Raw genomic sequence first — 15,574 nt, forward strand, 5'->3', positions numbered from 1 at the left:
CACCTTACCCTCTATTTTTGTGCCTTTAGTGGGCCTAGTATTTCCGGCAATTGCAATGGCTTCTTTATTTCTTCATGTTCAAAAAAACAAGATTTTTTTAAATATACTAGTGCCGTCTATTTTTTTTCTTCAAAACTTAGACTTTTATGATAACACAACTATCTATTTGGTAGACTAGAGTCTAACATGTGGCTTACTCCAAACATAAGCGATTATACATGCGTAAACATGATATCTGAGGAAATAAATTATAAGTATTTCAAAATTGAAAATATATAACAGATCGGGCGACAAATGTTTGAGATATAAAATCAATATATCTATATGGATGTAGGTATCTATAGGGAATCATATAAAGGTGATGTGATGTTATTATTTTAATGAATTGGCGATCAGAACGTATATGGATAGAATTTATAAGAGGATCTCAAAAAATCATCAATTTCTGCTAGACTTTTATCCTTTTTTTAGGTTCATTAGGGTTTTTATTGGTTGGAACTTCCTAATTTTTTTTCCACAGGGGATCGTAATGTCTTTCTATGAGATTTTCGGTCTCTTTATTAGCTCCTATTTGTGGTGCACAATTTATTAGCTCCTATAAGTGAAGATAACTATCTTCACTTATACCCATGATCCTTCCCTCATCTAATTCATATGGAATTTTGATCTTATTTCCAATAAGATGGTTCATCTCTTAATTTTGTCCTATTTTTAAGCATTGTCCCATGGGAAATGAGAAAGGACAACACGTGAGAAAATTGAAGTTTGAGTGGGGGAAACAGTTCCAGAATCCAGACTGAGAACATGGGGCCCAACGGAACAAAACTGAGCGGGAAATTCCCTTTAATAATTACACATATTATGTCACGTGCGCCATTTCGTTTGGCCTTTTGTTTCTCCTTTTACCCTCTCCTTCCACTTTAATAACTGACACGTCACATCATCCCATCACTTTACCCCACGTGCTTATTGTACTTTCCCCTCATCCTCTTCCTCATAATGCTTATCTCACTTCCTTCTTTACTCCCTCCTCGGAGACATCATCCTCTCCTCATACCATTTTTACCCTCCAAAATAAACTAATCTTCAACGGAGAAAATATGTAGGTTCAATTTATCAGTTTTGTATATAAAAATCAAAATTAAATAACTATTTAATTAAATACAAGATAATAATTACTGTAGTCAACAAATAAATCTAGCATTATTTAGTCAATAAAAATAAAAATGAATAAATATTTCTATATTAAACATTTATTAGACATAATTAATTAATTTAATTTAATACTAAAAATAATTAATAATAATAATAATAATATGTTATATTAAATAGTTAAGATTACCTAAAATATTTATGGTAAAAATATTAGTTGAAATTTATTAAGTTTAATTAATATATTTATATTAATTAATTAATAATGAGTAATTGATAGTAATTATTAATTAATTAAGTTTCCCACACTCTTCCATGCATAAAAATCCCACACTTTTGTATGGTATTAAAAAACCCAAGTCATATAGATTTTAAAGTTCTCTAGATAATAATATCCTAAGTTTTCAAATCCTATGAAACAAACAAGGATATTAAATGTATATTTAAAATCTCATGAAAAACCTGTTAAACAAACAGATCCTTAAAGTATTAGCTAATTGTATTAAAAAATTCTAATTCATACTCTCTCACTCTTTGCCACTACATTATTATCTATTCATATTCATGCAACTGTTTTGTTTACTTATATATCATATTAGATTAAATTGACTCATATGTCTTTTGCAAAAATATGATTTAAAAAAGTTTAAAATATATTATTGATATGTATCTCTTTAAAATTGAGAGTTGGTTTAATTTTAACAAAAGTAATGATAGAGAACCCTTCTTATAATTTATAATACTTATGTTACACTAATAATCACCATCGTTAGATGCACTTTTCAACAACAAACAAACGATAAATAAGAGATCGAGACTCCTTATTGATAATCAAATTTGGGTTTGTGTTGTCTCCATCAAAATATTAACTTTTACTTGAGAAAAAAATATTCTTTTTATATAAATACAAATAATTGAATTGATTTATTATTGTGAAATACAATTGCTTCCCACGATCTATATATATGAAAAATATTTAGGTGTTTCTCAATAACATCTATTTTTATACATTCTATTAAATTGTCCAACCATAATTTAACAAGTTACAATTTATTCTGATTTTTAAAATTTTTTTTTATTCATATACATATTATCAAGATCATAAAAATGCGTGCATCCCAATATATATATATATATGAACAACAGAAAATTAGATTAAAAAAAAAATTGAATGGAGTGAAAGTAATTAATTTCAGGAGACCGTGTTACATTGAGTCGTAAGAAAAGTTTGACATATTTAAAAACCGAGAGCGAGTAACTTTTCAACAACTATATTTAATAACCATACTATTTTTACTATTTTAAAGTTGATAGTTGGTCATACACTTATAATTAGGGTTGATTGCTGCTATAATAATTATTTATTTATTTAAATATTTATATAAAATAGTAGCTTTAATCTACTATTTTTCTGTTAATTTTTTAATTTCATTTTACAATATAATAAATTTATTTTTTTAATTTAGTTTACAATAAAAGTGCTAAAATGTTTTTAAATTATTAATTTGAATAAATAAAATAATAGTAATAGTAATTTGTTCGTTACTTAAAATATTTACAAGGAGTCTTTTTAAATTTTAAAAAATATTTACACTTTATAGCAAAAAGTTCTAAAAGTGCTTTTCAAAAGTATAAATACTTTTGAAATTTTTTTCTATAAAGTGTAAATATTATTGAGATTTTTCTATTTACAATTTGAATATAAATACAAAGTTTTAATTGATTTTAAATAAAAAGTAATTAAAAATAAAAGTAAAGAATGAGGAATTTTTTTGTGTGGACCCGATCTCTAAACAGGGATTCCCCGATCCCAATAATGACTCTCCAAAATGAAAATGAGGTGGAGATGAGAATGAAAAACCTCCCATAAAAACGGTATGGAGAGTGCATCTGGTTCGACTCTACCCTAGTCATCTCTACTTATAATGGTTGATTGATATGTATATATAAATAATAAAATTGTGTTAGGTAAGAATTTATTATTTATTTAATTTATTAAGAATAAGAATTAGAAATAAGGGAAAAATATCTTTTTGGTGTTGAATTTTTAAAAATAAATACATTTAGTCCCTCATATTTTAAATGGGTAAATTTAGCCTTGAATTTTTTAGAATAAATTTAAAAGATTTCTCTAATAAAAAAACCATTAAATTTAATTGGAAAGAAAATACTATTTTCTAAAATTTCTCTCATCATTCTTCTTTCACTCTCTTCCGTCCCTTCGTCCTCCTTCCCTCTCTCACATTCTATTCTCTTCTTTTTGTCTCTCCTCTCTCTCCATGACTAAACTTCCAAACAAAATTGAAAAAAAATTAAAAAACATTTCATTCTCTTCTCTCTTCTCACTCAACAGGGTTAAACTTACACAAGAACCGAAAAAAGAAACATATTGAAATTCTTTCTTCTCTCTCATATTCTCTTCACTCCCTCTCCATGGTTATGACAATTTTGAAATGTGCTTCTAATGGACAAAAACTATTGACCAAAATGAAAACTTGTTTGTTTTTTTTTTCGAGTTTTTGTTGATGTTTAGTAATGGTGTGGGAGAAGAGAGAATATGAGAGAAGAAAATATTTTAATATTTTCTTTAGTTTTTTTTTTTTTGGAAGTTTAGCCATGGAGTGAGAGGAGAGAGAAAAAAAAAAGAGAAGGGAATGTGAGAGAGAAGAGAGAGGACGAAAATGGTAGAGAGAGAAAGAAGAGAGATGAGAGAAAATTAAAAAAATAGTATTTTTTCCCAACTCATTCTGCTACTCAAGTACATAGTTAATTTTTTTTTTCAAATTTAATGATTTTTTTATTGGAGAAACCTTTTTAAATCTATTCTTAAAAATTCAAGATTAAATTGACTAATTTAAAATATGAGAGACTAAATGCACCTAATTTTCAAAACTTAGATCAAAAAAGTATTTTTCCCTAGAAATAAAGATGCGAGTTTAGTGAGCATTATTCGAATTTTGCTTTCTTCTAAATTTTAAGTTCTCTCGAGCAATATTTTATATATAAAATAAAAAAGTAATTTAAAACATTCTCCTTTTACTTTTAATGGTAAGAGTACCAATCATCATTTCTTAAGTAAAAAAATAATGAAATAATACTTTTAATTTTAAAACATAGAACTAAATAAGAAAAAAAAAAAAAAAAAACTAGATTTTGACGTTGTAAAAAATTTCAACAATATGCGAGGGGTTGGATATAGTACAATAGAGAGGTAGAGTCTAATTTTAACCTATTAGATTTGGAGTATTATAAAAGAATTCTCCTGCAGAAGGCATAAAAAATGGTTTCAACATGATCATGGTCTCATGGAGGCCATTTTTCTTTTCACTTTTTTATATATAAAAAAATACGCCAAGGGTTGATTATAAATTTTTAACCTCTTCATCAATAGTACATATTTATACCAATTAATTTGAGATAGGTCATTGTTAGAGCTTAAAGAAAGAGAGTGTATCGGCAATTAGTGAAGGTCGAATCCCCAAAATCTGTAGTTTTATAAGGTCGTTAGAGTAGCTCATCAACCCCAACCCAACCCATCATCCCATCTGACCCCTAAAGTTGTAATGTATTGGGCTAACTACATCAATGGCCTTAACATCGGCCTATATTTCTTGAGAAATCGTAGATTATGTTTAAAATTGAAGGTGATTTCTAAAAAAATCTATTCCTACAATTTCTTGAAAAATATTGTGGTTCCCTTATTTTTCTCATAGTTTATTGTGTTTTTGGGTGAGGAAAATAAGATTGCATTAGGAATAGATCGCGTTAGAGCAATACATAGTCATCTTTAGAATGTGTAGTTCTTTGTGTTTTCCTTAATTTTCTCATAGTTTGTTGTATTTGGATTTAAAAAAAAATAGAAATCGTGATAGTGATAGAAGGCTACCATAGATATGGTCATTTCTAATACATACATTGATGTAAGCAGAATATTAGAATTCATACATTTGTGAGGTGGGTTATCAATCATAAACACGTTTAGAAAAGGTTCATTCTTACAAAAACCTCTTTTATCGGTTTAGACTTGACATGTCATGTTGTAGGTCGAAAGAGACTACAATATTTTTAAATTTGTTATCCCTTTGCACGTTGTTCCCTTGATCAAATGTTCAACGAATACCAGTGGAGGTAGAATGGGGAGTTGGGCTTTGAAAATATTGCTGCTGTGGGGAGAACTCTAGAGAAAACTATAGTACTATGTATCGAGCGAATTCTTTTTGGAGGATAAAGGTGGAGGCAACTATTTCTCTGTTACTTTTCTCTTTCAAGTCTTAGAGCGAATGTATTTCTCTAGCCTTCTAACTTCATTTGATTTGTTGTCTACCTTTCCACTTGATTTTCAACTGTTCATTGCAATTTCCAACTCCCCTCTTTCAATTTTGATTGCACTTTCAAATCCCTCCTAATTTTCATTGTGATTTTTAGCACGTAGCAAGTAGTCATCAACACCCATCTTTTTTCTTTGATTAGTTTTAGAGTATTGGGTTTTGGATTTTAGCTACATTAAATACGGTTGTTCACACCAAATTTCAACCATGAAAATTTAATTCGTGGAAATGAATTTTATTCTATTGTATAAGTGTTACCATCTCTAATTTTTATCTTATGATTCTTTTTCTCGAATTTATAAACTTTAATTCTTTAGTTTGTTGATCTTCTTGAATGATCGGTTTATGGGCTTGATGATTGATCTTTGGACTTGTTGATAAGTTTGGATCAATCTTTCGCTTCTTGATCTGTTTGGATCAACCTTTACTTTGATGGTCTGTTTGGATAGACCTTTGGCTTGTTGATATGTTCGGATGGACCTCTAACTTGTTGATCGACCGACTTTGATCTAAGGGCTAGCGAGCTTGTTCTTAAATCGAGGGAGACCAGTCTTCGATTTATAGACCAGGGCAGATTTATTATGGTCCTAGGAGCCCCCCTCAAGATTATAGTCTTTATATAATATATTTATATATAAAACTAGCATAGTATAAAAATCACTAACTAGCTCAATGGTAAAAAGGACGATCTATTCGTTGAAGAAGAGACGATCTATCTCTTGGAGAAGAGATGCTCAATTTGTTGAAGACGATCATTGAAGTCTTTTGGTCTTTGAATCGAATTCTAAATGTTGAATAAAATGATGGATGACCTTCTCCATTTATTGAGCTTTTGGAATGCCTTAATGGGCTTGGGCCTGATTGACATTGGACCCAAATTTTGGGCTTAGATTTAAATTAATCTATTTTCAATAGATACTTATTTAAATTTGACCCAATTTATTTTAATAAATCTTGGGCTGATTTAGCTTTTAACCCAATTATCATGTGGCATCATTTTTGCAAATTTTCATGTCTTTAATTTTAATTTAAGGACACATGTAAATTTGTAATTGATCTCAAATTTATTAATCATTAATGTAAATCAGTGATGTGACAATTTGTAATTAGTCTCGAATTTATTAATCATCAATTTAAACCAAGTAAATTTGTACAATGAGTCAACAACGATTTTGAAATAGGCATTATGATCTTGTTCTAGAGACAAAGTGGGAAAGAGGAATACGAAGTCTATTTGGAAGCTACCGATACCTTACAAAACCATTTACTGATTTTGAAATCATGGATTTTTTTTCTTGATAACAACAACCAAACAACCAAGCACAACCTAAACCAAGTTCGAAGAAGAAACCTCCTCACAAAAAGCCAAGGAGAACCAAGACGGTAAATCTAAGGAATTACAATTAACTTCTTTAGAGATGGAAGAACGGTTAACAAAAAAGGCCTCAAAATACCTATATGACACCACTGCACAAGCAAGACGATGCATCACCCTATTCGTCACTCTCGAACACCGGACAAAGGACTTTACCCAAGCAACTTTAGGTAAAACAAAAATTTCCTCTACCAATAAGCAACACTTCGTCAGATCAGACTCCACATGATTAAGGCTCTTGACCAACTCAGCACAGTAAGATTCAACAATAAAAAAGGCCAAGAGGAGGCACCCCTCATCTTATAAAAATAGCCAAAATACTAGTTAGTATAGTCAGATTCAACAATCAGAAAAGGCCAAGAGGCACCCCTCATCTTATAAAAAAGGGCTAAAATACCTTTAATGTCACCTAGAGCCTTGAGGTTTTTAATGGGCTAGCCCTTGCCCACATCTTCTCACAGCCAACAAGAATAAGAAATCTAATTGAGTCACGCACAACCCAACTAATGTCGGCATCTTACTCTCTATCACGCCAAGAAGCATCCGTATTGAGCTTCCACATCCCACACCTTGGCGGAACCAGACAACATGACTTGGGTGGCCTCCATCAGGTCCGGGGGAAGAGACAAGTTCCATTGCATATACTACTTAATATGAAGGCAAAACATTTTTTAATGAGAGCTTCACAATTAGGGCGAGAACCATTCGCTTTGGAAGAGTTTCGAGCATTCCAAAGGTCCCAAAGGATAACAACAACGACCTCCCTATTAGCATCCCATCCTAACAATCAAAGGGGCTCCAACAACCCCTACACATATGAAGAAAGCTGCATAAATAAGGGAAGAATGACAACCAAATTCCTTTAGAAAACTTGCACTCTCAGAAGACATGCCCAACAGTCTCCACTCCCTTTTTAATGATGTTACAGAGATTGAGAAGACAGTCATTTATAACTTTACTGATAAAGTAAACATGCAAAAAACGGAAGTTAACAGAATCATTAAACACTCTATTTACATTAATATGAGTAAAAAGCATGCTAAAACGTATAGTTTCAATAAAAATGATTTCAGCTTGAATATCTCTGTAGATTACCACTTAATCCTTGCAAGGTCCATGAAATTGGCCTTCAATCTCTTCAATAGACTACCAAAAGTGTTTTCTCTATTATTCCCAGCCTTGGATTGAGTGGTGGAGCTCCAATTGAGAAGGAATTTTATGTGAATTTGGAGGGGTTGAGAGAACTAAAAAACCAACATAATTTTCTCTAAAAAATTCAATTGCATATCCTTCAATCTGATCAAATTAGAAGTATTTAATCAACCTAAATATGCAAGCACTCATTTAATCAACTATTTGACACTTTAAATAGCACTATATGACTGGGCTAGGCGTTAATTTAGGGAAAAATCCACTATGAAAGTGAATTTTGGACAAATTCACTAACACAATTAATTTCCAATTTTAATTACATTTAATTTTAAACTAAATTAAACATAATTTAAATTCAATTTCTGAAAATTAAATTTCTTTTAAAATTGAAATTAATTAATTAAATAATAATTTAATATCAAATTAAATTAATAAAACAACTAATTCAAACATGAATCTTATTCATGTAATCAATATTTAAATAATTATTTAAATATATTGAACTCTCCAAATATGTTTAATTTCAATAAATTTAAACGTTAATTATATCAAATATAATTATCCAAACCCTAAACTGAATTTGAACATTTCAAATTCACTCAATATTCTAATCCAAGGTTTAATCTTTTACGAGCTAGTAGAGGGATCTTATGGACCTACAGATCATGAGCTTCAATGATTTGAGATTAATTGGCTAAACTCTTTAAATCGAATGAATCAATATTCGTTAACTACCGAGACATACCAATATAGCTCAATAGTTGCACTCTTCTCACTATAGATATATTTTTGTCCACTTGATTTAACCATGATCAGTAAGTAGATCCTTCACAGGTCGTTCTTATTTATAGCTAGGTCAAAATTACCATTTTACCCTTGTAAATACATATTGCTCCTTAAGTCTCCATTGATCCTCTATTGAACAATTGATTTATAGTGCAACTAATAAATCATATCCCTCTCTGCCATGGGAGGGCGGGGCACATTTGTTCAAGTCTAGGAATCAATACTTGAGGGAACAACCTAGCTGCTAACCCCAAGATGGGTAGGAGCGAATTTCTTCTTGCATGACTATGTCCCCAACTATCTATCCGATTTTATCCCCAAAGTGGGAGGCTTATTGAGTGATGATATTGAACCACTCTTACCTATACAAATCAAAGGATAATTTCAAATAAACAAGAGTTTATAGTTAGCTCAGGATTAAGATCGAATTACCCTAGGTCATCGCTTTGAAATAGTCAATTTTAACAGTAAACAGTTGTTATAAGAAAAAGTGACTATTTCATGGTCCGGTCTTATGCAAACGTCTTTTGCTTAGGATGCCTCCACTCGCATGTCTCCATATGAACAATTTTGGGATCACATCGTTTGTATCAATATACAAAGTGGGCCGCATCCATAGTGTCCTCAAGATGAGGTACCCAATCTCATCCATATACTTATAGACCTTTTTGGCTATAAACTAAAACGTGATCATCTTTTATGGCTCTACATAAAGTTAAAGTATTCATACTATAGCTATTGGTTAATTTCTTGGATTTTATAATAGAATGCAATTTCAATAACACTTTTATTCAATGAGTCTCAATAATACTTTTATTACAAAAATAGAATATGTTTAAACAATATGAACTGTGAGGTTTAGGACATTCCCAACAATCTTTCACTTGGACTAAAACTCTAGTGGGTTACAAATATACAATGTTGAGAAAAAAATAGAGAAAATACAATAAACTAAGGCATCTATATACACTTGATATCCTCCCAATTGCCCTAGATTTATGAGGCTCGTAGTCCTAGTCTTACCAGGTGACCCTCGAACACTTTAGACGTGAGGGCCTTCGTAAATGGATCAACAAGATTATTTCAGTCTCAGAGGCTATTTTTGTGACTATCACGTCTCCTCGGTGTACTATCTTCCTAATGAGATGGTACTTTCATTCGATATGTTTTCCACGTTTATGGCTTCTAGATTCCTTTGAGTTGGCAACTACTCTACTGTTATCACAATACAGAATGATCGATAGATACATATTTGGAATCACTTCCAAATAAGTCATGAATTTTCTGAGCCATACTGCTTCTTTAGCTACTTCACATGTAGCTACATATTCAGCTTCCTTAGTGGAGTTAACAATACAACTCTATTTGATGCTCCTCCACACTATAGCTCCTCCGTTTAAAGTGAATATTGATCTTGAAGTAGATTTCTTAGAATCTACATCAGTCTAAAAATCAAAATCACTGTATCCCGTAAGGATCAAATACTTAGGACCATACACGATCATATAGTCCCTCGTTCTCTGAAGATACTTGAGGATGTCCAATAGTGCTAGCATTCTGTTCTTGCGATTCCGAACAATTTGGATTCCAAGAACATATTTTGCATATTCCAAATCTTTTATTTGAAATTGCGATGCTAGCCATCTCTTTACGTCAGTAAGGAATCTCGTCTCATTCCCAATGAGCAGAATATCATCAACATAAAGTACTAGGAAAGCTACAGTCTCGTTCACTATTTTCTTGTAAACATAAGGTTTGTCAACATTCTGTTCAAAGCCATAATATTTGGTCACAGTGTCAAATCTTATATTCTAGGATCGAGATCTTATTTGAATCCATAAATGGATTTATTAAGTTTGCAAACTTTTTGCTCCTGACCCTGTTCAATAAACCCTTCCGATTGAGACATATAAATACTTTTGTCAATGTTACTATTCAGAAAGACTATCTTGACATCCATTTGCCATATTTCATAATTATAGAAAGCAGTAATGGATAAAATTATTCTAATAGATTTAATCACGGCAACAGGAGAGAAGATTTCTTCATAGTCTACTCCTCTCTTTGGGTAAAATCTTTTGCCATGAGTCTGACTTTGTAGGTTTGCACCTTACCAGTTTGATCCTGCTTTCTCTTATAAATCCATTTGTAACCAATAGGTTTTACCCCATCTGGTTGATGTACAAGTTCCCAGACAAAATTGAAGTACATTGACTCCATTTCTAGGTCCATGGCTTTTATCTATTGGTCTCTATCTATATCTTTCATTGCCTATTGAAAGGTTAATGGATCCTCTAAGCCATCATCAGGTATGATGACTTGAGTTTCTATTAAACCCATATAGCAGTCAGTTTGATGAACAACCCTCACACTATGTCGAGGTATTCTCAAGTCATGAGAAGGATGTGATGGACCAATAACTTTTGTTGAAGGACCAACTTGATCAACAACTTTTGTTGAAGAGCCAGCCTGATCAACAACTTTTGGTGATTTATCTGTAGATTCTTTAGACATCTCATTTAATATTAGTTTACTGCGAGGTTGATAATTTCTTATGTGATCTTCTTCTAAGAATATAGCATTTATTGATACAAATACTTTATCTTCTAGAGGATCATAAAATAGACCATATTTTGTTTCTTTAGGGTATCTTACAAATATACATACTTTTGAACGACGTTCCAGTTTCTTAGGATTTTGTACCAACACGTGTGTCGGGCATCTCCAAATTCTGAAGTGACGTAAACTACCTTTATGTCCTCTCCATAACTCATATGGTGTTTCTGAAACACTTTTTGAGGAAACCATGTTCATAATATATACGGCAGCTTGCACTGCATACCCCCAAAAGGATTGAGGTAACTAGGCATAACTCATCATTGAAAGAACCATATCTAACAAGGTTTGGTTTCTTCTTTCTACTACACCATTCTGTTGTGGTGTACCAGGTATAGTAAGTTGGGATTGAATTCCATGTACTACTAAATAGTTATGGAATTGTAAATCTATATACTTACCACCCAATATGGTTGAAGTGTTTTAATCATTTTACTTAATAGGTTATCAACCTCAATCTTGTATTCTTTGAACTTTTCAATAGTTTCAGACTTATAATGCATTAGATAAACATAGCCATACCTTGAATAATCATCAATAAAATTGATGAAATATTCAGATCCTTTCCAAGCCTTAACATTTATTGGACCACAAAGATCTGAATGTATAAGTTCTAGAGGTTCTTTGGCTCTAAGACTTTTTCCTGAAAAAGATCTTTTAGTCATTTTTTCCTTAAGACATGATTCACATGGATGTAAAGATTTGTTTTCTAACTGATTTAGATGTCCATTCTTTACTAATCTTTCAATCTTGTTGAGATTTATGTGACCAAGTCTTAAGTGCCAAAGATAGGCGTTAGGAGAAATCTTTCATTTCTTATCTTGTGTTTCTATTGGTTTAAACATCTCTATATTTAAAATAACTTATACCTCAGTTGGTTTTAACACATACTAGTTATTCTCAAGTTTAGTAGAACATATATGAACACCTTTTGAACTAATGAATGCTTCATTTATATCAAAAGTAACTTTGTACATATGTTTTAACAAACAAGATAAAGAGATTAAGTTCATTTTCATTTTATAATATACATTTTCCAATAAAATGTAGGAATCTCCAGGACATAACTTGATATATCCCATTGCTTTTGTTGAAATGACCACCTGTTCCCACCTTGACAGTCATTTAATTTTCCATTAGTTACTTCTAGGAACTAGTTTCCTGAATGAAAGTGCAAATATGATTAGCGGCGCCTGAATCTAGTATCCAGGTCAAATGAGAAATTTTCACTAAACATGTTTCTATTACAAGTAAATTAGATTTACCTTGATTTTCCTTTTCAGCTTTCTTCTCTGCAAGATACTTAAGACAATTGCCTTTCCAATTCCCATCGACGTTACAATGGAAACCTTTTCCTTTTGTAACTTTCATCTTGCTCTTAGTAGCAATAGTCTTTTTCTTCCCTTTTCCCTTATTCTTCATCTGGATACTCTTTTCCTTTGAAAGTCTAGACTTCTTTTCAGAGGGTTTTGAACCAGATGTTGAACCCTTTTGAAATTTTCTTTGGGAAACAATATTTGCTTCCCCTTCTTTATTTTTCATTAAGGATTAATAAGTCTAGAGTTCATTTAGGAGAGTTTTCAAGTTGTAATCAATCTTATTTATTACATCATTTGTACGAAAAGTTAGAAAACTCTTTGGAAGAGATTCCATAATTATACTAACTTGACTTCTCTCGTCTATGATAGCGCCGTTTGCTTCCGCTATGTTGAAGTGGACCGTCATGTCTAGGACATGTTCTCTAACAGAGGTCCACTCCTTCATACATGAATTGTAAATGTATTTTACAGCATCATGTTGTATTGATGAGGATGGCTATCTAAACATCCCTTGTAATGACTCCATGATCTCTCTAGTAGTGACCACAGTTTCATGCTTTTTAGTAAGCACACCAGATATACTTGCTAAAGTGGAGGCTCTAACATTTTCATTAAACCTGACCCATCTGTCATAAGCATCCCGAACAATTTGGTTTGCATTAGAACTGGGAAGAGGAGGACATTCCTCCATTAAAATGAATCTCAAATCATCAACAACTAGTATCGTGTTTATGTTTGATTTCCAATTTGAATAGCCCTCTCCATTGAACTTATTGGAGACTAAGAGTTGAATAATCGAGTTCGACATGCTGAAACATAAAAAAATTCTATGAGAAAATTGCATCTAAATCCAATTATAGCAAAAGTAATAAAGTACCCAATATATCTTTATTTATTTGCAATGATACTTTAGTGAGTCCGAATAGATGCTACCGAAAGGCAGTCAAATACTCTTTCACTAAAGCAAGACATTCTTGACTAAATACTATTTCAAGAATAACTCTTATTTCTATAATCATTTAGTTATCGTTTTTGGTCAAGAACTTACTAACACTTAGTAAGTCTTGTAGGTGTGACCCTCAATTTTCAGATTTCATAGAATGGTATGAATATGCCCCCGAATTGGACAACAATGTTCAAGGTGGAGCTAAGAAACCCTATTTACTTATGGAGTTAAGTTGTTCTGAATCCTATGTTACGACCCTCCGAGGGGATCATTGTGAAAAATGACTAGCTAGTGCTGCCTAAAAACGACAGTAGGAGCAACATAAGAATCTCACGGTTCAATTAATGAAAGAGATTGTAGGATATGTTCACATATTTCCTGCACCCATTTATTATGAACTACTTTCCCTATTTACCTTGTTATTGACCCATGCAAACACTTTCTGAATGGAGCAGTCGTGGTAAAAGCGACACGAAACCAAGCATGGATCTCATGGTGTGAACTCTTAGGGACGTGAGAGCTAAAAAAAAATATCGTATATATTATTAATCCTCCTACTGAAATGTTCTAATTTTTTGGGTATATCTTGTACTTAGGTATATTTCGGCTAAAAAACACCATAAGTCTATGTGGTTTATCCAAGTATAACGTTTATATTTGGATTTGACCTAAGATGTTTACGTAATATAACCTTTTTATTACCACACATCACTCACGCATGCTCATAAAACCAGTTAACAACGCTCAATATCTCGGCTATAATCCCCAGGTAGCAGATGTTATGCAAACCGTAAACTTAAGTACTTCCAGCCTTAGACAGGATTATAGATCGATTGAGTTTGTAACCATGTTTATAAGATAACGACTTATTTTAACTATTAAAACAAGTTGTTATTAAACCTAAGTGAGCATGCATCTTATCTTTGTTATAGATTTTAAATGTCTAATTCATTTTATAACACTTATAAAACTATAGATATACTATAACACACTTAAGAATTCCATATTTTAATATAACAATTATATTAAATTTATGAAACCCTAAACATACATACTATATATTATTACTAATTTATTTTAACAATGAAAATGCATGAAAGATGCTTTCCCATGGTGGGATTTTAAATCTACATGGCATACAATATGCACATACATGTTTAAATTAAATATAACATACATCAAATGCATAAATATTTAAAACAACACTGATATGAACCAACTTTGGTATCCCAAGTAAGTAAATAAGCTTAAAATTACAAAAAAAAAAAATATACAAAAACAGCTTCAAAGTGCCGCTAGATTGCTTGATCCAACCCGAGCTGGCCATCCAATGCTCAAAAAAGTTTGAACTAGACCAAATCGGGCTGAATCAAACCCCTAGGCAACTGAACCAATCGAATCAGACCAAACCCATGAACCAACTCTTCTTGCACGTATTTCTGGGCTGGGATGAGCAGCGTTGTGATGCTCCATCCCAATGTTGTAACGTCTCGGGCTTCAGGAAGAACAACATTACAACGTTGTATGGGCAGCACTGCGACACTACCTGTCAGTGGCATCAATTTAAGTTTTCTCTAACTAATCATGCTTTCTTGAATCTTTAGTTACAACCTAATTTCAATTCTATTGACTCCAATAAAATTATAGACCCTTAGGCACACATTAAGGCTCATCAATCAAGAGCTAATTACAATTACAACATCATAATCGAAGAAGAATCTAATGCCAAAATTGTAAGAACATTCATATCATTCACAAAATTTGCGTCTCAAGAAATTCACCCACCAAACTCAAATTAACGTTAATTGAGTGCTTAAATCATGCTTTGATACCAATTGATAAAGTAAACACGCAAAAAATGAAAGCTAACCGAATCATTCAACACTCTAATTACATTAAT

This window comes from Benincasa hispida, chromosome 10 (assembly GCF_009727055.1).
Source record: "Benincasa hispida cultivar B227 chromosome 10, ASM972705v1, whole genome shotgun sequence".
In the NCBI taxonomy this organism is placed as follows: Eukaryota; Viridiplantae; Streptophyta; class Magnoliopsida; order Cucurbitales; family Cucurbitaceae; genus Benincasa; species Benincasa hispida.